The sequence below is a fragment of the Emys orbicularis genome, chromosome 6, assembly GCF_028017835.1.
Source record: "Emys orbicularis isolate rEmyOrb1 chromosome 6, rEmyOrb1.hap1, whole genome shotgun sequence".
Lineage (NCBI taxonomy): Eukaryota > Metazoa > Chordata > Testudines > Emydidae > Emys > Emys orbicularis.
The window spans coordinates 49,718,086-49,733,933 of NC_088688.1; the positions used below are offsets into that span (position 1 = coordinate 49,718,086).

General features: G+C 39.2%; 1 protein-coding gene across 1 annotated transcript in view; it reads right to left on the minus strand.

Annotated features, from left to right (window-relative positions):
- Window positions 1–15,848, minus strand: part of MAP1B (microtubule associated protein 1B) — a 109,703-nt gene that overhangs the window by 61,901 nt on the left and 31,954 nt on the right. The window lies entirely within an intron of this gene.

The following is a 15,848-nucleotide window of genomic DNA, read 5'->3' on the forward strand; positions in this document are numbered from 1 at the left end:
GCCTCAGCAACACCATGCGTAATTTACCCAGGCCCCACAAATGTTTTTCAGTCATCAGAAATAGAGGCAGATTCCAATATTAGGACTCAAATATCCTCCAATATGGATACTAGAGTCTACTATAGCTTATATACTTGAGTGTCTTAAAGAATGCTACTGCACAGTTACAAATAAAGGGAAATGTTTGCTCTCTGTCACGCCACAGAACAAGAGATTGAATAGTCTTTAGTCATCACAAAGAAGCCTATGGAAGAGTACACATGTATTTATGGGGTAAAACTAGAACCTTATATTCATGTTCTTATCCCTGAACTCTGAGGTTTGGATAAAATGATATCTGGATCACCCCTGGTTTTGCTTTTACAAAACTAAAACCCAACTTTATTGGCCCATCTCTAACAGTAAATAGTGCATTTAAAATCTCACGTGATTTGCTTTTAGTCAATACTTTATTTTGGTATACAATCACAAACACTTCTTTGCTGTTCCCTCATGTTAAAGCGTTTGGCTTTATAGTCTATAAATAATATATTATAAAGCCCCGATGGTTTGTTTTTGCTCTAATGTATTTATAAAATGTCCCTGTCAGTCTTCATTGAATATCATAAAATGAGAACTGTTTGGGGATACCAAAAACCACACATTTGCAGTTTGCAATACTTGGTATTATGCATACAGCACACACCAGCACTTAGTAACATTCAGACATAGGCAAGGGAGTCCTTACAAATATTAAGGGCCCAATTCTACCCTCAGATATAAAAGAAGACACACAGCTCATGTTCAATATTCATTTTAGATGTGCATGCAGATTGTATTTGAGGGAAGAATATGTTCTAGAGTATAAAATCAATCATTAAGGCTTAATTTCAAGTTTTAATTAAATTAATATAGTTGTATGCAAACTCTAGGAGAACAGAGATTTTTCCCACCCAACTTCTTGCATAAATTAGCACATCTGAGGAGCTGATGGTTTGGTTCTGAGTTTTCGCGAATTTGATTAATTTATACAAACATTATTCAGCCTGTACTTTCCCTTCCAACTCCTATCACCTGAGCACAGCTAATCCCATTGTTGTCAGACACAGTCCCTACACCACCTGTCTAAATTCATTTGCATACCCAAAAACTAAATAGCTCTCTCCTGACCGACACTTTAATCTTCCAGGAACAATATTCTATGTCTATCTCAGCATCACATATTATGTGAAATCAAATGTATCCTTCAATTATGTAAGCCTAATTAAAGTGCATTTTCATGGTTTTATTCCTTCAATTTATAAATCCAAAATGCATAACAGAGTCCTAATTCTGGCACTTTGTAGGCACTGTTTATTTGTGGTTCTATTCTTTCCTATTTGTGTTCTTATACAGCACCTATTATTGTGAACTGAGTGCTTAAGACAGAAGAATATTAGACACACTCATTCTGACAGATGAGTACTAGCCTATCTAAATTTTAATCTTCTTAATGTCTACTTGCATTTATGAGGCCAAATCCATGGAGGTGCTGGCCTCCTGTAATTCCAATTTGCCCTGGGCCACACATTTGAGTGGGCCCAAAAACCAAGTGGCACTGTGATTCGGCACGCCGGGTTGCAACGCCACTCACTGAAATTTGGCCCTGAATCTGTGGCTGGGCCAAACCTGAGTAACAGTGTGATCCTGCGTGCCAGGTCGCTGTGCCTGGAGTAGGGAGTCGGGCCCAGCCCACGGGACACAATGTGGGTGCAATGCAAATTGCTGCCCAACTCCCCCTGGTCCGCCCACAACCACACCTACATACTCCTACCTCTCCCCCTTGGGGGTAATTTTTTTCGAATACTGGGGGAGAAGAGCTCAGTTTCAGATTTTGCCCTGGGCCCTCAAAAACCTCTGTGTGGCCCTGCCCTTTGACTTAAATGAAAATGGCAAGTACTCAGTCCCTCTAAGGATTTGGCCCATGGTCTTTCCTCTACATTCCTCTACTGTTGAGCTAAGGAATGTCCTTTATATTACACAGTGAAATCCTGTTTGCTTTGTACCAATGACTGTAGAAAGTTTTATCTAATGATTTTCATGCTAATAGGTTCCTGGAGTTTGCATCCTTTCCGCAACCCCTCACTTATATTTTGTCTAATTATATTGTAATTTATTTGGGACAAGAAACACACACCAACAGCCCCATATAAACAAGGAATTGAGATGTCTTGCAGGAGCATCCTGTAGCTTTGCACAGGAACAAACAGGAGATTATTAGCAGGCTGCCTGAGTGACATCTGGGTAGCCAGAGGATCCACTGGTCACAAATCCCACATGGGGCTACTTATGCATAATGGGCCACAGCTGTTATTACTACCTATAAGCTATAGCAGTAGCCATATCCCACCTGTGCAGGTTCTCAGACCCTCTGTCCGAGTTTGGAGGAGGGGAGAATACTGTCCCTCATGCAAAATCAATTTAATCAGGTTTTGTGCAGGTTACATGAATTTCACTTGTAATTATTTATCTTAGAGCTGATTAGGAAATGAGATTTTGCCATTAAAAATTTCAATGAAAATGAATATTTTATTTTTGTCAAAAAAATTAGATTTTTTTCTGGGTTTTTATGACAAACCCCCAGATGTGATGTTATTCTACAAAAACCTGAAAATTTTTGATATAAAAAGTGACATTTTTAAATTAAAATGTCCATTTTCTATCAAAAACATTTAGATAGAAAAATTTCAGCCAGTTCTAATATCTCTGTTTTTAGTGACCAAATACAAGTCTTCCTTTCAGCTTCCTTTCAATAACTACAAACTCCCTTCCATAGTCACTGGAGTTCTTGTTTGCCTTATCCCCGACAAAGCCTGAGGGCAGCCTGGATGGTGTGCTACATTTACATTGGAGCCCTGGACGGCGCTCTCCACTTTCCACAGCTGCAGCTGTTGACCTAGTGTTTTACTGATATTTGCATTTCAAATAAAATCAGTGGAAGCAATGAACTACAAAATAGATTGAAGATTTGCATAGAAAACAGAAGCTTTTCATTTATCAGAGCTCAGCAGCTACAGTATTGTGGAAAAGTATCAAAATGTGGACAACTTGTCAAGAGCCATGATAATGGCCAGTCTGGTCAGGACTAGACAATGCTTAACTCTGAATAAACTACCCAGCAGAACCAAGAACATGTAGGAGTGTCCAAAAAGGCTTTCTGTAATTAATAAAGGGCCTGATTCTCTACTCTGTTGTCCCCGCTTCATGCTGATATAGCTCCATAGAGTTAAATGGAGTTACACAATCATAAAACCAGTGCAATGGAGAAGAGACTGAGGCCCAATAAGTCTGTCTTTAAACTATCACTCCTGCCCTCTATAAAAGTATTGTAACTTGGAACGCTGTACAATATAGAATTTATTAGATATGAGCATGATTTGTTTCTCAAAAGCCCCCTACTTATTTCTACCTCACTCTCATAGGTAATTTCTCTCCCGTATTGACCCTGAATTTTGATGAATAAGGAAACATGCACTGGAAACTAGTTTAATGTATGATTGACACAATTCTAGTCAACATTATTAGTTCACACTTTAGCAAAAAAACATGCTGATGGAGCAAAGTTGTACAGTAAACTACAACATCCCTGTAAAACTACATAAACAACATTCTATAGAATTATTCTTGGAATACAACCACCCAGTGTCATTACTTCATTATGACAACATGGTTTTAAAGATATGCAGTGACAGATATGGCAATTTCCTGCAATATCTTTAGGAGATTTTACTGTATTAAATTTATGCATCATTGTGGGCCAGGGATTATATGTAATTCCATGTGGGAGGGAAATCACTGCCCTGCAAGAATTAAGGGAGGTGTTAAAGCAAATTTACTTAGATTGTAAAACCTCCTGGCACATATGTAACACCTCTTGCTACCACCTGGGGAGGCCTGCATATATACTGGCTCAAACTAGATTCTCTAGAGACCAGCAGACAGAGAAAGGGCTTTTGAATAAATAGTCTGAGTTTAAACTGACTCAGGGCCTGCTTTCTGATCCATCAAATGGATCTTTTGTCCAATTCTTCCTGGGAAGGGTTGGACAGACTTGACCTATTCATGGGGGTTCTTGTTATGGGGAAAAAGAAAAAAAAGAGTTATGAATTTGTAATCACAGAAAAAAAGCCCTGCATAGGGTTTGAAGGACTGTTCACAAGTCCTTGCTGGAGTTGGGGTGATCTGTCATAAGCTTATTAGAACGTGTGCAGGTTCTGTTATTGTTTTAATGTTTTCTCCGTCATCTTTTTACCTTAAGAATAAATATAAATAAGCTTGCTTAGAAAAAGCTGTGGGGTAACTTGTACGTGTGGGCAATTACACTGTAGCCTCTGAGGAGAGAGTAAACCAGGCCTGCTGAGGCAGTCTGACATGCTAGGGATCTCGGTGTAGGCAGGGAACTGTGCAGCCTGGAAATACTCCAAGCGGGTGGGAGAGAGATGCACGTCTCCCCCCAAGAAAGGTGACTGTTGGGGAGCCGGAAGCCTAAGAGCGGAAAGTCCGTAGGTTACAGTGCTGTTTTATACTTGTCAGGATGGGTAAGTGCTATACCATCTTTACCACGACCAACTACTCATGTCAAATCTGAAATAAAGGAGCAAAGAGTAAATACAGATGCCATATCTTCCATGGGACACAAGACCAAAATCCTGATCATGAAAGATCCCATGGCACTTTTCCACAAAAGTAGGGTTGTTAATCTCAGTGTCCTGACCAAATTCCAATCTGGGTAGTTACATTATGCCTACCTAAATTTCCTTTGAAGTTTCAATTGGATAAGATATTCTTCACTTCCTGTGCTAACTTGCAGTGTAGTGTTGCAGTGCACCATTAATAATGATGCAACATTACACTCTACAGCTGAATTTCAAGTAGTGAATAAGGCAATCCCTATCTTTGTATTTCAATCTAAAAGCTCTTTTGAGCAGAGATTGGACTATAAGGTGGATAGAAAGCTGGCTAGATCGTCGGGCTCAACGGGTAATGATCAATGGCTCCATGTCTAGTTGGCAGCCGGTATCAAGCGGAGTGACCCAAGGGTCGATCCTGGGGCTGGTTTTGTTCAATATCTTCATTAATGATCTGGAGGATGGCATGGACTGCACCCTCAGCAAGTTTGCTGATGACACTAAACTGGAAGGAGTGGTAGATACACTGGACGGTACAGAGGGACCTAGACAAATTAGAGGATTGGGCCAAAATAAATCTGATGAGGTTCAACAAGGACAAGTGCAGAGTCCTGCACTTAGGACGGAAGAATACCATGCACTGCTACAGACTAGGGACCGAATGGCTAGGCAGCAGTTCTGTAGAAAAGGACCTAGAGGTTCCAGTGTACGAGAAGCTGGATATGAGTCAACAGTGTGCCCTTGTTGCCAAGAAGGCTAACGGCATTTTGGGCTGTATAAGTAGGAGTATTGCCAGCAGATCGAGGGATGTGATCATTCCCCTCTATTCAACATTGGTGAGGCCTCATCTGGAGTAGTGTGTCCAGTTTTGGGCCCCACACTACAAGAAGGATGTGGAAAAATGGAAAGAGTCCAGCAGAGGGCAACAAAAATTGTTAGGGGGCTGGAACACATGACTTATGAGGAGAGGCTGAGGGAACTGGAATTGTTTAGTCTGCAGAAGAGAAGAATGAGGGGGGATTTGATAGCTGCTTTCAACTACCTGAAAGGGGGATCCCAAAGAGGATGGATCTAGACTGTTCTCAGTGGTACCAGATGACAGAACAAGGAGTAATGGTCTCAAGTTGCAGTGGGGGAGGTTTAGGTTGGATATTAGGAAAAACTTTTTCACTAGGAGGGTGGAGAAGCACTGGAATGGGTTACCTAGGGATGTAGTGGAATCTCCTTCCTTAGAGATTTTTAAGATCAGGCTTGACAAAACCCTGGCTGGGATGATTTAGTTGGGGATTGGTCCTGCTTTGAGCAGAGGGTTGGACTAGATGACCTCCTGAGGTCCCTTCCAACCCTGATATTCTATTATTGTATTTTATATATGGCTGAACCCAGTGCATTGGGACCCTGACCTGATTAGGGCCTCTAGTCACTACTGTAGTATTACTACTAAAACCAACAATATTACAATGTAAGATATTATTATTAGATATAGAGATACCAAATCAGCTGTGGACTTCTCATTTACCATCTACCATAGATGCTGGAGATAGAAGAGACCTATTAAATTATGCAGACATAGTATGATCTAATTCCCTTTAAACACAATGGAAGTTTTTCCATTGACTTCAACGAAGTTGGACTGGATCCCTAGAAAGGGGCAGTTATCACTTGCTGTTTAACAATCTCCTTTAAAATTATAATTGAAATCTTTTCAATAAATAAACTATATGCCAAACAACACAACCTGACTTTTCCATGGCTTCCAAGAATGGACTGATTCTGGACTAATTTTTTGTCTGATGTTGTGAACGTGGATGAAAAAACATGTATCTCACTCATGCAGTGTTATCCCCTAATTACAAATTACTTGGAAAGTCCTTTCTGGTCCCAGATTCTGAATTGGTATAAATTGGGATGGGTCCAGTGAAATCAGTGGGGAAATGTGGATTTACACCAGATGAGAACCTAGCCCTCTATCTTTACCATGCATATCAGCAATGGACCCAAGAAATTATATATAACATTTCTTTATTAATTCTGATCAATGAAGGTGGACTGTGTGACTTGGGACAGTACGTCTGCATCAGCTATGCCACTATAGACTCCCTGCCGCATCTACTGGAATATTAATATCTATACCAATAGCAAAAAGAAAAATCAACATTTCAGTAGAAAGAACAAAACAAGTAGTAGAGTTTTGGAAGCCTGCAAGTCTAATAAACATGATCCAAATCCAAAATTTATTTTTACTAACCTAGTCTTGTCCCTGCAAAGATTTACACACATGCTAAATTTTAGGCATTTTGAGTAGTCTTACTGAAGTCAGATTTGTCCTTTAGTGTATTTGGTCCTAAGGGAGTGGCAACTTAGAAGGTTATGTTATTTTAAAATCCAGTTTTTAAAGTGTTTATTTTTAATCTCTATAAAATGATGACCCGTGATTAAAAATAAGTGTGCACTTAAATCACTGCAGAATTGGAACCAGAGAGTCAAATCAAGAAGTTCGATCTTTTCAATGGAAATTTAGACTGGGCAAAAACTGAGTAAGTTCAGGATATGGCCCTTACAGTAGCTGTGCTAATACAAAGTAATATCAATGCTGTTCTAATAAACTTCAGAAGATAATCTCTTTTGTTTTCTCATGTTTTCATCAGATGTGCTAGCTTTAATATTTTATTACAATTTATTCTTTTTGATGCATTCTTTTCTATAATTAGAAATTATTTCATTTTTTTGTAAATAACTTTGCTCTTGTAGAGGCATCAAAACATCCTAGCAACTCTGTCCAGGTTTGGAAGAGAACTGGCAGTAGGAGATCAGAGCAAACCAACCTGATACTGACCCCAGTAGGAGAGGTTGAACCAGGACCACAGAATGCCATGTCTCTGTGTCCTGAAAGTAGTGGTCCATGAAAAGAAACAAACATCATAAACAGAAATAGCTATTCTTTTTTCATCTCCATTTTTCATGTTCTAACTGCAAGGTTAATCTAAAAATGACTACGGAATGCTGAGCTGAAATCACAAAATTCAACATTTAAGTGACTCTTCCTTTCCCTGCCACCTTAAAAAGGCACTTGTACCTAAAGGGAAGTTTTTAAATGCAATTTTTGATTGAAAAACTTTTGTAAATACAAAAATAGGAAAACAGGATTTCTTCAGAGTCAATTTTTATTTTATTCTTAATTTCCTCATGTTCAACTTTTCCTTTCTCTATGTATATTTAACAAACTTGGCACAGGCTTCTTTTGCCTGGCTGATCATAACAACAGGTTAAATCTCTGCATAAACTCACATTCCAAAATTACCTGTCAATGCAGTGGAAGTAAAAAGGGATCCAATCCCACTCCAACAGTCCCATATTCAGTTCTCCCAACACTGCCTCCTGTGGAACTTGCAATGGAGCACAGGTTCATCCAATCCCAGTAGGGAGCAATCTGTTGGGTTTCAGAATTGGGAGTGTCCCACTGACAGCATATTTCAAATTATTTTGTTCGAAACAGCAACCTCTCTTTCCATTAGAGTGATCAGGTTTTACAAGGTCAAATGCTGACACAAACATTATTATTTATATAGCATAGGCAAGCACGTCTCATGTTTCTTAAGTCACCAAAACCATTTTGCTGATTAAAAGGTAGCTGTCAGGATAAAAATCACTTTGAGGAGAGACAGAACAAACAGGATGAAGTGATTCAAAACATACTAATATTTGTAATGAACAGTTCATGTACTTGTAACTTATAACTCCTTCATCTCTGCTGCATTCTCTTACCTTGATATCTCATACCCTCTCTGTTACTGCTTATGTAAGCAAATAACTTGCATTGCTGACTACCCTGAATATTTTTTTAAAAAAAGTAACTAAATAAAAGATTTCTTTACGTTGGTTACTAACACCACTTTGGAATATTAAAGCTGATTTTTAAAAAAATCTAAGTTGATTTTTCATCATTCATGCACTGTATTTACTTTTTGCATTTCACTCAGTTTGGACACTGAAAAGGGATTAGTCAGTTTCACTGCCCATATGGTTAGTATCTGGTTCTTAAGCACTAATCCAGTGCTGCAAGGTATGAGTTACAAACTGTAAAGGAATGTAGAAATAAAAGCAAACCATTTTAATTGAAGCTTGAATAAAATATCATTTAGTGAAAAAATTTTTAAAAGCCTAAGGCCTGCTTGTTGCCATGAGATGAGCAAGCAGAGGAGACCCTCCATGTAAGGAATTTTCCATTTACTTACAGAGAGGCATGTGGGATCAGCCATCTCCTTGGTACCATCTGCCACAGACTGACTCAAACCTGTGGAGGTCCCAGTATGGGTCAGAGATCTAAGGGAGCGTATAGTTTCCCCCCCACCCCCCAAACCCTACGGGGAATCCATGAAGGAGTCAAAGCAATCTCCGGATGCCTTGACTTTCCATACTCTACCATGCCTTGTGCACACAGCTGTCAGCTGAGGAAGCCCTAGCAATGCAATTCCACTGGAGCCATGTTGTCTGGGAGACAGAGTGGGTAGGAAAGGGTCCCTAAAGTCAGCGAGGAGGCACAAGGCTTCTACAGAGGCCTGAACTCGTTTATGGCTCTCATTATGAGGCTCTGGAGGGAACCATAGGTTATGGGGAATGAAGCCCCTAATCAATGCGATGGGATGGGGCACACTCTGTTTTTCACAGCATGAACAGGATAAATGTACACAGATAATGTACTTTCTGCTGGGTCTCACAGCAGTGATTTGTGCTCTGTCACTATAGTAATTTCCATTCCCATTCCATATTCATTCAGAACTCATGGTGGGGGGAGGGGTCCTTCAACAAAGGAAAAGTGATTTCATCACCTATCCTTGCTGGAAGATACGAACAAACAAACAAAATCACATCAGTGCAGGGTGGGGGGAAAATATCAATGATTAACAAAAACAAAAACAATCGGATTTTTTTGAGGAAAAAAACCTATCTAAAGATAGTTTTAATTAAGATACATTATAACTCAAAGATATCTCATCATGGAATAGGGATTATAAATTCTGAAGTATGAGACAATATATTCATGAAACGTTTAAGAAAAGTTTTGTAAATGAGTTCCAATAGTTCATGGATTAGGGACCCAATCTTATGGGGTTTCAGGGGCTTCTGTATAGATTATTTAGGTTAATCTTTCTATCTACCCAATGGGACTCAGTGCTCAGTCTAGAAGATTCCATCAGAGATGCTTAGTTTTGCAGTTCTCAAACTGTGGATTTGCATCTCCAGAGATAACCTGCTAGTTAACAGCAAAAATGTTTTTAAACAAACAAATAAATAGAGGTGAAAAATAACAGACCTCAACCCTATTGTCCCTCTGCAAATTTGTGTACACAAAGTCAATCCCTTACCTCTCTCTAAAAGTGCAAAGTTTCAAAAAGTTCAATGAATAGAAGATTGTTGGGGGCAGAATAGATCTGGACAACGAGAAGAAGACTGGAGATAAATGTGAGAAGGGAGGGACAGGCAGTAGAAACAAAAGTGAAACTGTTTGAGCAGCATATTCCAGAAGTCTTGAGGTCTTTCTGAGTGTAGCCTTCATAGATTTGAGATCTACCATACCATTCTCTCACTAGAAAGGAAAACCTATAATGGCAGCAGAACGTAAAAGGGAATATTTTAATGAAGTTCCTCTACCTGTGGGTAAGACAGGCATGCGAGCAAAATGCAAACAGTGCAACAAAGAAATGCAAGGTCTGGTTGCCTGAATGAAACAACATCATGAGAAGTGTTCCTTCTCAGGAGGAAGCTGCATTGAAGATGATGAAAGGAACATGTCTGAACATGCAGGATCTTCAGGTTGGTAAACTTTTTTATTTCATACTTCTTTCTTAAGGACTGCCTGTCTTCCTTCTGGACTATTCTTAAATTCTCATGTTTGAGCAAAAAATATAGTTGTTACTCTATGGTACTATCATTTTAGATGCAGTTGTGATAAAAAATAAATAGCTGAAATAGGCAGATCTTCCTTTTATAATTTCCCCTTTAAAGTAGTACTGAGTGTCAGTGAATGCAATGGGTAATACTAAATGAGCAGTATGGTAATAATTAAATAACTGTATTGACTTATTTTGTTTAGGAGAATCCGTCCTCAACATACAGGATTCTGAAGACTATCCACCTTCAAGATCACCATCATTTTCTGTAGTTTCAGAGTTATCTGCCAATGATAGTGTTTCAGTCACATCATTTATGTCACATAGCCACAGTATATCACCTGTAGCAAGAAGAAGAAAAAAATCTCCATCATCCAGAAACAATCATAGATAAGTTTGTGATAAGAACCAGCAGATTACAAAAAGAGGTAATTGATGAAAAAATTGCCCGGTTTGTTTATGCAACAAACTCTCCTTTCCGCATGATTGAGAACCCACACTTCATTAACATTCAGTCATTAAGACCAGGATACAGTCCACCCAACAGAGCAGATGTCGCAGGCAAATTGCTGGATAAAGTGTATGAAAGAGAAATTGAGCAGTGTGCAAAAGGTCTAGAGGGTGAAATTGTTAACCTGAGTCTTGATGGGTGGAGCAACGTCCACAATGATCCTGTTGTATGTGCTTGTGTGACAACAGAAGAAGGGAATGTCTTCCTTACAGAAACAATTGATACATCAGGAAATGCACACCCAGCAGAATATTTACAAGAAGTAGCAGTAAAAGCTATAACAAACTGTGAAAAAAATTCAAATGTCTAGTATGCAGCTTGGTCACAGACAATGCTGCAAATGTATCCAAGATGAGAAGAAATTTAGAAGACAGTGAAGAGAGTCCCAAGCTAATAACATATGGCTGCAGTGCTCATTTGATGCACCTCCTATCCAAAGACTTCAGTGTTCCAGAAATAAAGGCTAATGTTGTTGAAATTGCAAAATACTTCCGTAACAACCACTTTGCAGCAGCTGCTCTGAAAAAAGTGGGAGGAACCAAGCTAACTCTCCCGCAAGACATGCGATGGAACTCAGTAGTGGACTGTTTTGAGCACTATATCAAGAACTGGCCTAATCTGATGACAGTTTGTGAACAAAATCGTGAACAAATAGATGGCACTCTCACAGCCAAAGTTCTCAACATTGGGCTTAAGAGAAATATTGAACACATGCTAAGTACCATGAAGCCTATTTCTGTGGCCTTGAACAAAATGCAGGGAAATAGCTGTTTTATTGCTGACGCTGTTGAAATTTGGAAGGAACTGAGTGAGATCTTAAAAAGAGAAATATGCAATGACAGAGTTAAATTACAAGCATTAAAAAAACCAATGGGACAAGCACTATCTCCAGCTCATTTTCTTGCAAATATTCTGAATACTCAGTACCAGTACCAGGGTCAAAGCTTAACTGCTGAAGAAGAGGAGTTGGCTATGACATCCCTCCATAATGCCAACTATAATAAACTTCAGAGCTAAGGGTAAACCATTCAAGAAATATATGTTTGTTGATGATGTTTTAAAGAAAGTCACACTGGTGGAAGTCACTTAAGCACTTGGATTCAGAGACTGTTGAAGTGATAATCTCACTTTTAACAGCAGTAGCTTCTTCTGCCGGTGTAGAAAGAATATTTTCTTCCTTTGGACTAATTCATTCCAAATTGAGAAATAGTTTGGGACCTGAAAAAGCAGGAACGCTTGTTTTTCTTTTCCAGATTATGAACAAACAGGAAAATGAAGGTGAAGACGACTGAGTTAGCTGCAGAAGCCAATATTTTAAGTTTCTCATGTTGACCTGGCTGACATAGTCGATTTAATTTTTGCTTTGTTTTTAAAAATACATTTAACTATTTTAGTTAAAAACAATTTTAACAAAAACAAACAAATTTTAAAAAACGTGAATGTTTAACTAAATTCAAAAATTCATATGCTTGTTTAGTTAAAATATTATATGTTTGTTGTTGAATACATAACGTTGTTGTTTTAGTTAAATAAAACAATTTAAATGTCTGACTGGTGATATTCTCCTCCTAATACAGCCTGGAAGAAAATCCTCCAAATATTAATGATTAATCTGTTGAATTGGAGATTATTCATCTCCCAATGACTTCATAAATATCTGCTTCAATTACCTTTGGTAAATGAAATAACCAAACAATCCTTCATTTTCTGATATAGCTGTAAAGCTAATCTGAAAAGTTTTCAAAATAAATCACTTTAAAAATGTATAGTGTGTGCCTTTTAAAAATGAAACCTACATCTATCTCGGAGTTGTGAAGAACATGTATTAAGGTTATAACAACCAACAAGAATGCTCTTTTATGTAGAAATCCATCATTAAATCGAGTTTTCCTGACTAGTGATTTAAATCAAATCCGCCCTGCATCACTGGCACAGGACAAACAAGTATCAATCTGAAGTGTATCAGATTCTAAATAGTTCTCTTTTCATCCATACAAAATAGTTTTCAGTCACCTGTTCAAAACTGCTGTAGTGTTTAATTCAGATAGCTTTTTATGGACCATCACATCAGCTTGTGTCCTGAGTTTTCAGAAAATAAGATCTGCATTGATTTCTTTAACCGATGAAGAATAAGCCAGCAATATTCTGTGCTAGACAGTTATTTTCAGTCTGTAGCGGTGCGAGACTCACTGCTGTGGCATTTCCTGCAGGCCATTCTGGAATTAGCTCAAGTCCTTCCGCAGGGTGCCCTCCTCTGGTGGTGTCTCCCTCGCCATTACTCCCACTTTGCTGTCTCCACCACTCTGTGACCCATGTTGCTCCCTGGACCATGGCATCCTCTTCTGGGCACAGCCCTCCAGCTGTGCTCCGCTCTTCTGTCTCCCCCACTATTGGGGGAACCCGCAGTCTATAGTCCAGCCACTCACCTCAGTGGCCTGCTGCAGTCACCAGTCTAGTCCCTTGCTCCAGGGACAAACTGCAGTCTGTGTTGGCCACTTCCCTCAGAGCAAGTGAGGGCAGCCCTAGCACCTTATCTGCCCTTCCTCCAGGGCCTCAGTCTGGCAGCAGCCAGCCAGAAGCTCCTTCTGCGCTACTACCCTGCCCAGCCATGGTGCTCCTAAGCAGCCATCCTTCTCCCTAGCAGGCCAGGGAGAGACTTCCTTCTGCTCTGTTGAGCAGCCCTTTATATATGGCCTTGTTGGCCCTGATTGACCGCTGCAACAAGCCACTTTCCGATTGGCTCGCTTAGTGAGCCCGCCTCTAATTGGAGGGTTCTGCGCAAGCTCCCTCTGGCCTGCTTTAACCCTTCCTCCTTGTGTGGGGCAACTGCCCCACCACACAGTCACTCAAGATATGTGATTACCCAATACCAAAGTAATGAATCACATTATTACACTTCTAAATATTTAGTATCTCACTTTAATCCCACATTCAATTGGGCTTCCTGTTTTGCTTCAGTGTTTCTTTACAGATGCAGTAATGGCATATATGTATCTAACTTCCATGTGATAGTGCCCCCGGATCAGATATCTAAACATCTAAAATATATCAGTTGTACCTACAAATTGAGGGGAACACAGGAAGAGAAGAGACTAAAAATCCGGACTTTAAAAGTTGAATCAGGAAAGCACTTAAACCTTAAGGCTTACAGTTAAGACTCATGCTTACAAGCTTTCCTGAATAAGGATGGACTAAAATATGTAAGTGTCTTCCTGCATCAAGGCCTTAATTTATTGCATGATTATCCTATGCTTATCATACTAGGTCTTTGCATACGAGAAGGTATATCTCAGATTTCTGACAGAATGCTGGTAGTGCTTAACATTAAACTGCTGCACAGAATTTTTTCAATCTATAATTATGTCTACTACAAGCACCTGTTCAGTCTTTCAGATTCAGCGCAGAAGAAGGAATGTAAGAATGTGTCTGGGTCTTGTATTAAAGTATCTTTTTTTCCTAAATAAGGCAAGCTTTATTCCTAGCTCAGCAAAAGCTTATCTAGTCTGGTCAGAGTTCACAGAACCAGACACCAGACATAACCATAATACAATTTCCTGACAAAATTTTGTTTTTTTACATTTCCCCTTGGGATCTTGGGTAAGTTTCTACTCACAAGACTTCAGACGGTATCAGTTTCTTTGTGGTACTTCTGTCAAAACTACATTATATCCTCTGTACGGTCTCTCTTATTATAGCAGCAACCGCTAGTACAGCTATCATTAATGCACTGTCAGCACTTCCTTTATAAACCTCTATTTTCAGTGGTTTATACCTCAGTTATAATAATTTGCTCCATTCTGAAAAAAGCATTCAAAGCCTGGGAACAGTCTTTTATTAAACTAATATTTTTACAAGTCTGTTTCACTGTTTTTAAGGGCAAAAATAGAAGTATAAGGTGTCGTTTTTTAGGTAGGTTATTTACAGAATGCCCAAACTGTGTTTCTTTACAAATAAAGAAAGCCCCTGCCTAAAACAATCTTTGTTAGGATAAAACTATCATAGGGGGCACACTACCCACAACTACTTTCACTGGGGTTTCATAGACCTTGTGCTGAAGTATCTAGTACTAGCCACCTTTGGAGACAGGATACTGGACTAGATGGACCAGGGTCTCATCTAGTTTGGAAATTCCTATGCTCCCTAGGTTGATGGTTTTACAATATAAATAGATGACAAACATACAAAGGAAGGGGGATTGGATGAGACAAGAACACATGAGAGTGCAGTGTTGCCCAGCAAGAGTCTTGTAGTCCAATATTTTGTTTATTGTTCTTATTTCATATATTCATTTTGTGGGGTGGAGAAGGGAAAGGATTTGAATAGAATCATAGAAATATAGGGCTGGAAGGTCATCAAGTCCCCTGCGCTTAGGCAGGACCAAGTAAACATAGACCATCCCTGACGGGTGTTTGTCCAACCTGTTCTTAAAAATTATCTGGATTTCACAGCCTCCCCTGGAAGCCTATTCCAGAATTTAACTATCCTTATAGTTAGAAAGGATTTCTGAATATATAATCTAAATCTCCCTTGCTGCAGATTAAACCAATTACTTCCTGACTTACTTTCAGTGAACATGGAGAACAACTGATCACCATCTTCTTTATAACAACCGTTAACATATTTGAAGTCTTATCAGGTCCCCACTCAGTCTTCTTTTGACCAGACTAAATATGCCTCATTGGTCAGGTTTTCTAAACCTTTTATAATTTTTGTTGCTCTCTCCACTTTGTCCACATCTTTCATAAAGTGTGGTGCCTCGCTCGGAGGCTTTTTAAACACTCCTGCATAAATAGGCGGTGA